The following is a 9,123-nucleotide window of genomic DNA, read 5'->3' as shown; positions in this document are numbered from 1 at the left end:
GGTTTTGCTATCCATAGTTTAATCACCTTTTTATTTGTGAAATAGAGCTTACTCACCTTTTTATATTTAAGTTTGTCGTGACATCTCATAGCTAGTTCATTCTCACAAAAGTGAGATAACTGCTCTAGATTGGAAATTTACATTACTGAGTGTAAAGCCATGCTGGCTTTATGGAAACGATATACAATATATGGGGCAGAATATCGTTCAGTAAGTAATACAATCCTAGTTCTGCCTAGTTGGACATAACTTTGCAAGCTAGCTCATACAACGGTCAAACCCGGCTTTCTAATGTTTACGTTCATTCTTCTGAACTAAAGTAGCTAGCTAACTTGACAGCTAATGTTATGGAAGCTATTCACAGAAGACCATAATTGGCTTTGTTATGCATTAGTATTTTATATTATTATATGAATTATTTCAATACATATTCAGAGCCAAACATCTACCCAACTTTTACCTTTTTAGCTGTTGTCTCTTTCAAACTTGGCATGAACGTTTTCAGTTGCAATTCCTCGATGAACCCTACCTCGTAAGAAGTTATTTGAATAACCTTTGGGGCTGTTTTTCATTGCCAAGAACCCAAAGGTTCTTCAAGGATATTTGAGGATTTTAGAACTCCAGTTGAAGCCCACATTTTTTGAGTGTTTTTAAAATGTTCAACTACATCCAAGTCAATCAGGGGAATGAGTTATTTGTGCCAGAAGGGCATGTGCTGCACTCGAACACTCGCCGACAGGTAGGATTATACGTGCACGCTGAAGGTAGCAGCCCTAACCACTAGACCACTAGAGGCCACGATTGAACTCAATTTTGACAGGACATTCGTAACCTTCGGATACGCTAGACACTCGTATCTATCTTGTTATTAAGCTATATAAAACGACGGTTGTTGATGTGTATGATTTCAGATACATTTTTGTACATTTGAATGTGTAGTATCTGGGATCTACATCTGTTTATATTAGTTACTATGCTGTTACTAAGCAGTGATGTATTACGACAGTGTACGTTACTACACCTAATAGGAAATGCACATGCGCACGAGTGTGCCCGGAATCTGTAGAGCACGAGGAGGTTTTGACTAAAGGAAAACTAACTGTACTCCCGTCTCCTGCCTTGTTATTTCTCCACAACACAAATATTACAGTGGCGACGAGGTGGTTAAACTTCTTTAACGGACATTGCTTGAAGGGAAGAATGTTGCGTGAGTAATGAAACTCAAAATAATTACGTAATTCGTCAGTTATTTTTTATTTCTTTCGCCAGTAAAAAAAGGCTAAGCACTGCTAGCAGGTACAGTGTTCAGGAGCTGCCAAGTAGCAAGACTATTGGAGTCCAGAATAGCGACACTGCCCTCTGGTGGTAAAATAAAAAGTACTGTCATTGAACCCATTGAAATTAGGCGATCTCAGTGGAGAAATATTATCAAGAAAGAAAAAAAAAGGAAGAAGGAATGTAACACGGTGTGTACATTATTACAAATGAGTGCAGTGAACGAAGTAATTGCAGAAACTTCTGAAGTGAAGAATTAGATGAAAATTAAGGAATACAAGGAATAAGGAAACTGAACAATTAACTTTGAAAATGGCAACCATTAGTCGAGTACCGGAGTTTGAGGCTACAAAAGAGGATTTTGATTCCTATTTGGAGCGTTTTGAGCGTTGGCTGGCTGCAAATGAAATCAAAGATGAAAAGAAAGCAGACGTATTTCTCAGTGTTTTGGGTCCAACTGAGTATGGATTGCTGAAAGATCTCATTGAACCAATAAAAGCAGTGGAGTTGACCTATGCAGAACTGACTGATACTCTTTCAAGGCATTTCAAGCCTAAGCCAATTCTCATTGCAGAACGTTTCAGATTTTACCAACGTCCACAGAGTCAAGGGGAAACCGTGGCAGACTACATCCTTGCTTTGAAAAGGCTGGCAAGTACATGTGAGTTTGCACAATTTCTTGATGATGCTCTTCGAGACAAGTTTGTATGTGGTCTCACAGGTGAAGCATATCACAGAAGGCTTCTGTCAGAGAAGGACCTGACCTTTCGGAAAGCCTGTGATATCGCACTTGGACTCGAGCTTGCCCACAGGGATACTATTGAGCTATCGGGATATGCAGAACGTCAGAAAGGTGTTCATAAGGTCAGTGATGCACGTGGTGAAAAAGGCTCACAAAAGTCACACTTTTCTCAGTCCCGTCCTCAAGGTTACACAAGAACAAAGCAGCCCACATCTCAAAGGTCTAAGCCAAGTTGCTACAGATGTGGGGGAGATAATCATCAGCACAGTGAATGTCGATTCCAAAATGTAAAGTGCCACAATTGTGGAAAGGTTGGACATTTACAGAAAGTGTGTAAAGCCTCAAAACGCACAGCAAGAGCGCACAAAGTACTGTCCACAGTGTACACAGCTCAACAACAAAAAGATGGAATCTATCTCAACATGGAGTTAGCGGGAAAACCGGTAAAAATGCAGCTGGACACCGGAGCGTCTGTATCTCTGGTTCCAGAGAGACTCTACAAAGAAAAACTGAAAGAGTGCCCTCTTCAGCCAGCGTCCATCCGCCTTTCTTCATACACTGGTGACACTATTCCTGTGTTAGGGCAGATCCAGGTACCAGTCCGGTATGAGGGGAAGGAGTGGACGCTACCGCTTGTCATTGTTAAAGGAGAAAAATCAGCCTTGCTAGGCAGAAACTGGCTACAAAAGATCAAGTTGAACTGGGGAGAAATCTTCAGTCTGAGAAAGGACAAACCAGTGAGTCAGGCTACACTCACTAACATGCTGGAGAAGCACAAAGAACTTTTCAATGATGGCTACGGCGAAATACAAGACTTCACAGCAAAAGTCAGAGTGCAAGAAGGAACCAAGCCTATCTTTCACAAACCACGTCCAGTTCCCTATGCTCTTAAGGAAGCAGTAGAGAAGGAACTGGACCGCCTACAGAAGAATAACATAATCACGAAAGTAGCGAGGAGCGACTGGGCCGCTCCGATTGTTGTAGTCCCAAAGAAAGACAAGACCGTCAGAATGTGCGGTGACTACAAGGTCACAGTAAATCGCTGCATACTACCAGAGGAATATCCACTACCAAACGCTGAAGATCTGTTTGCCACTCTAGCTGGTGGGAAGGTTTTCAGTAAGCTGGACCTGGCATTCGCTTATCAGCAACTGAAGCTGGATCCGGAGTCAGAACAGTATCTGACCATCAATACACACAAGGGGCTATTCAGATTCAATCGCTTGGCCTACGGAATCTCGACAGCTCCAGCGATATTCCAACACACAATGGATCAGATCTTGGACGGTATAGACAACGTTGTGTGCTTCATGGACGACATCCTCGTGTCAGCACCAACCATTGGAGAGCACCTTGTAGTGCTGGACAAAGTGATGTCAAGACTGGAGAAATACGGAGTGAGAATGAAACGCAGCAAGTGTGAGTTCCTCCAGGACTCAGTGGAGTATCTCGGATACAAGATTGATGCACAAGGCCTGCACCCAACCAACAGCAAGGTGGAAGCAATCGTAAACGCACCAGCACCCACAAATATCTCAGAGCTGAGGTCATTTTTGGGGCTCCTGAACTATTACGGAAAGTTTGTGGCAAACTTGTCCACATTGTTGCATCCGCTTCACCAACTGCTGCAGGCCGATACAAAGTGGAATTGGTCCCCACAATGCGAAGAAGCATTCAAGACTTGCAAACAGCGTCTGCTAAAGAGCAAGTGGCTTGCCCACTACAACACAGAGATGAAGCTGAGACTCGCGTGTGATGCATCTCCATACGGAGTAGGAGCCGTCATCTCACATGTTCTATCGTCAGGTGAAGAACACCCTATTGCATTTGCATCACGGACTCTGTCACCAAGTGAGAAAAATTATGCTCAAATTGAGAAAGAAGCCCTGAGCATAATATTCGGAGTGAAGAAGTTTCACAAATACCTGTACGGAAGGAAGTTCCAACTGCTGACAGATCACAAGCCTCTGTTGGCCATCCTTGGACCAAAATCAGCTATACCAACCCTTGCTGCACTTCGAATGCAACGTTGGGCTCTGATATTGTTAGCCTACGGCTACGAGATTGAGTACAGACGATCCAGTGATCACGCAAATGCAGATGCACTATCAAGACTACCATGCAATAGTGACTCCGACAGTGAAGATGATAGAGCAGTCTTCCAGATCTCTCTCATTGACGAACTGCCCATATCTGCTTCAGACATAGCAGAGGAAACAAGGAAAGATCCAGTGCTTTCCAAAGTCTTGGACTTAACATTAGGAGGTTGGCCAAACTTCGTAAATGACGATAACCTTCGTCCATTCATCGACAAGAAAGACCAGTTGTCCACTGATCAAGGATGTGTTCTGTGGGGATCAAGGGTGGTGGTACCTCACAAATTCCAGAGGAGACTGCTATCTGACCTGCATGAGGGACATCCAGGGATCACTCGAATGAAAGCACTCGCTCGCAGTTATCTGTGGTGGCCTGGACTGGATCAGGACATTCAACAGCATGTAGGCCACTGCGCACCTTGTGAAGCTGTTCGCAACAAGCCTGCTGCTGCACCTCTTCATCCATGGTCCTGGGCTGCTACACCTTGGGAACGCATCCATGTGGATTACGCCGAGATTGACAAGCAACATTTCCTTGTTGTCGTCGATGTCCATTCCAAGTGGATGGAAGTGTTCCCTACTCAACTGACCACAGCTCAGAAGACCATCAATCTTCTCAGACACCTGTTCGCATCCTTTGGACTAGTCAAGGAGCTCGTATCGGACAATGGCCCTCCTTTCACGTCAAACGATTTTGAAATGTTTCTCAAGAACAATGGAGTAAGGCACATCCTGTCACCACCTTACCATCCGGCATCAAACGGAGCAGCGGAAAGAGCCGTGCAAACCTTTAAGAAGGCCTGGACTAGACTCGAGGTTCAGTCTGTGCCCACCCACCTAAGGCTTCCCCGGTTCCTGTTTACTTACCGTAACACACCACACACAGTAACGGAATGTACACCAGCTGAACTGTTTCTGAGACGCCAACCACGTACCCGCCTGACATTGTTGAAACCAGACTTGTCAAGCACTGTGGCAAAGCACCAGCTACAGCAGAAGAAAGCTCATGACAGACACTCAAAGACTGTCAGAGAATTCAAAGAGGGAGAGAGGGTGATGGTACGTGATTTCAGACACCCCAAGAGCCTGTGGAACTCAGGTGTAATCTTGCAACGCAAAGGACCTTTGACTTACCAAGTCCAAATTGGTCATCGCCAGGTCAACGTTCATGTGGATCATCTGCTACGGTCCAACGCCCCAGCAGAGACACGCCGAGAGAACAATAACGACCCCCAGGACTATTCTCCTGACTGTGGACGTACGGGAGAGACAGAGCCTGACTTTCCACCCGAACCTGGCCCACTACCGGAAGCCCAGGAGGAGCGGAGATATCCTATTCGACAGCGAAGGGCACCTCAAAAGCTTGACCTGTGAGTTGAGCTGGTTAAGGTAACAGACAGTAAAACAAACAAACACTTTAATATGTCCTAGATAAAAGGAAAGAAAAAGGACATTACCTGGGTTAGTTATTAGGACACAAACTCCATCTTCGGGGCAGAATAATCCCCTGGATTTGTGCTGGGCTCTGAAAAGTCTGCTTCAACCCAGTAGTTGAAAAATGTTAAGAATGCATTGTTCAAATATTGCATTAGTAGTTCCCTAACATATTTACCTTGTTCTCTGGGAGTTAAAAACTATGGGGGGAGGAGTGTAGTATCTGGGATCTACATCTGTTTATATTAGTTACTATGCTGTTACTAAGCAGTGATGTATTACGACAGTGTACGTTACTACACCTAATAGGAAATGCACATGCGCACGAGTGTGCCCGGAATCTGTAGAGCACGAGGAGGTTTTGACTAAAGGAAAACTAACTGTACTCCCGTCTCCTGCCTTGTTATTTCTCCACAACACAAATATTACAGAATGTTGCGGTAATAGAACCTAAGCTTAGCATTTGTGTGTGCGAGAGAGAAAACCTTATCTTGATAGCCCTGATCCCATTGATTCGACTGCCCTTGCATAGAGTGAAAGAGAACTGCTCATTTTCCGCCTTCTCAACAAGGCTCATTTGAATTATCCGCGACAAAAGAGTGATCAAGTTAAGATCCGACATCTGCATGTTCATCATTTAACTTGGAGGATAATATTTTGACAGACTAACCATGGAAAAAGGTACTGTCTAGGTCCAGTTCAAGGTCATGGCAACACAGCAACCTGGGGCCATATGTACAAAGCATCTCAAGAGTATCAGGCCCCATCTGTTAATGTAATCTTAGTAATCTACAAGACAAAGAGAAGCTTTAATGCATACGCCCCCTGGAGTCTTCAACCTAGATACAGCTAATGCTGGGCATATACTACATGGCTTAACAACTTGGACGTGCTCACATTTACAGATTTCCTTGTCCCAAATCTTTAATTCCGTCCATCCTCAACCCCAGGACGTGGATGCTCACATTACACAATGATTCCCAAGTTGATCCTGCCTTGCATTTCTCGGTTGTCATAGGGAAAAAAGGCTGACAGGCAAACAGGGTAATCACTAGTTAACACATCCACAAATTGCTGAACCCCGCCTATCTCTATGATTTCTCTTTAAAATGGTAGAAAAATTAACATTACATTCTCTGGCAACCTCTCTGGAGTCAGCATGCCTATTGCACGCTCCCTCTAAACTTGAGACATCTGGGGCATTGTGACAAAACTGCACATTTTAGAGTGGCCTTCTATTGTCCCCAGCACAAGATGCACCTGTGCAATGATCATGCTTTTTAATCAGTTTCTTGATATGCCACACCTGTCAGGTGGATGGATTAACTTGGCAAAGGAGAAATGCTCACTAACAGGGATGGAAACAAATTTGCACACAAAATTTGAGAGCAATAAGCTTTTTGTGCATATGGAACATTTCTGGGATCTTTTATTTCAGCTCATGAAACAGCTCACGTTACGTGTTGCCTTTATATTTTTGTTCAGTGTGGTTCCCAATCGTTTGATTGTGTTCTGATTGTGACATGACAAAAATTCTCAGTTCTTCATGCGGATGGCTGAGGTCGTGTGGATGTCTCGCTCTCACACACGGCCTTGTCCTAAAAAAAACTGTACTGTGGGCACGCTTTTTGAGGCGTGAGGTCAGCATCTACATACCTGGACTCCCGCGTCAAAGTTCCCGAGGATTGACGTGAGGAAAGATTTTTTTGACAGTGTATATATTTGTTAGTTACTAGATAGCAGCACAGCTATCTCAAACATCTGCTGAAGGAAACTATCTACTAGGTAAGTGCAATCTTTCTATATTTCTCAGTCACAAGTAATCACAAGTATCGGTAGAACGATAAGTAGTGTAGCTAACGTTGATGTTATCGAACGATAGCTATTTAGCTTTGACCGCAACTAGATTCTGACATTTACTTTATTACGTAGCTAGTTACAGTACTTATAACACTAACACACAATAATTTAAATGTCATGTCGGTATCCTAATAAATTTCTAGCTACTAGCAACACTCACATTCACGCAACAAAGTTAGCAATTGCTGTAACTACCTGTGCTAACCTACTTAGCTAGCTATCAGATTTCCTAATGTCCCTGTTAATTAATCATCCATACTGCCTTGTTAGTTAATGTTAACAAAAATGCAGATTGTCAATTGCATTTGTATTGTTGCTGAAGGTATGTGAGATTAATTGTGATAACCTAATGAATTAGCAATAGAAACTTCACTTGAGTAATTTTTCTTGTAGCTTAGCTCAAGTTCATGTCATTTAGATGTTGAAATGTCATTTTTTAACTCAGTCATGTTTGAACGATAGTTACAGAATTTGTAACTCCAGTTCTTTGAGTGGAGCTCCGCACAATAGAGGAGCTCTGCTCCTATTGGTTTACCCCGCTGCCTAGACAGCGAATAGCCTGATAAATGAATTATGCTCACACCTGCAGCCAATGGGAGTACAGGTGTCCCTATATAAGGGGACACGTCCCCACAATCAGCATCCCGAGAATTATCTTCAGTGAGACTGGGGGTCAGCAGGGCCCTAATGTAATTAACATTACATTCTCTGGCACCTCTCTGGAGTCAGCGTGCCAATTGCACACTCCCTCAAAACTTGAGACATCTGTGGCATTGTGACAAAACTGCACATTTTAGAGTGACTTTCTATTGTCCCCAGCACAGCGAATAGCCTGACAAATTAATTATGCACACACTTGCAGCCAACGCGTCCCCACAATCAGCCTCCCGAGAATCACTGGCTTAGACAGGGATTAGACTCTGATGGGTTAATATATTCGACAGGTATTCGATGTGACGTCCAAGCAGACCAGAGTGTACGACTCAAAAGGCTCCCGCCAAGGCATCGGGTTAGACGATCTGGACTGCTGAGGTTCCTCAACCCTCTTCATACTACAGTTCCAAATCATGGGAAATCGTGCCTGTGGTATATTGAATAACAAAATTCTGTTTTATTGCATCAATGCCTTCGGGAATGTCTGGGATCTGAGTGAATGCACCGCCGTGTACCCATCACAATGACACCAGGATCAGGACAACTTTGCAGTCTTTGTCTGCTCAGTAATTTGTCATGTTATTTAAATACTCATCCTGTGTGTACCAGGTAGAGGTCTGTGCGGTACAGATCTTTTCCACAGAGCTGGTCTCAAACCCAATGGCAACCCCGCAATGTTATTTAAGGAGTATTTGACGAAGCTCACTTGTCAGCCATGGTCCCAGCAATTTTGCATCGTATAAGCAATATCAAAAATAACCTAAGAAATAGGTTAAATTACCATAGACTAATATAATGGACCAAGTGAGAATCTATCAGTATTACTGGGCTGCTCTCTACTGTTTGAAGAGAGCAGATTTGGAGACTTGCACTTTCTCTTGAGCTATTTTATAGCCTACCTTTCAGGATTGGGAAGATTTTCAGACTGAGAAATATGGGTGATCAATATTTATTTCAAGGCAATGTAGTATTGTTGCTTATGTATTACAGATTCAAGGTTCACGGCCTTGTGGTGGAGACACAAGAACTTGATGAGTCAGAGTTGTGGCATCTTCTTCGATA

This window comes from Salvelinus fontinalis, chromosome 7 (genome assembly GCF_029448725.1).
Source record: "Salvelinus fontinalis isolate EN_2023a chromosome 7, ASM2944872v1, whole genome shotgun sequence".
Taxonomy (NCBI): domain Eukaryota; kingdom Metazoa; phylum Chordata; class Actinopteri; order Salmoniformes; family Salmonidae; genus Salvelinus; species Salvelinus fontinalis.
The sequence above is the reverse complement of the archived record's forward strand: the minus strand, read 5'-3'. Positions refer to the sequence as shown.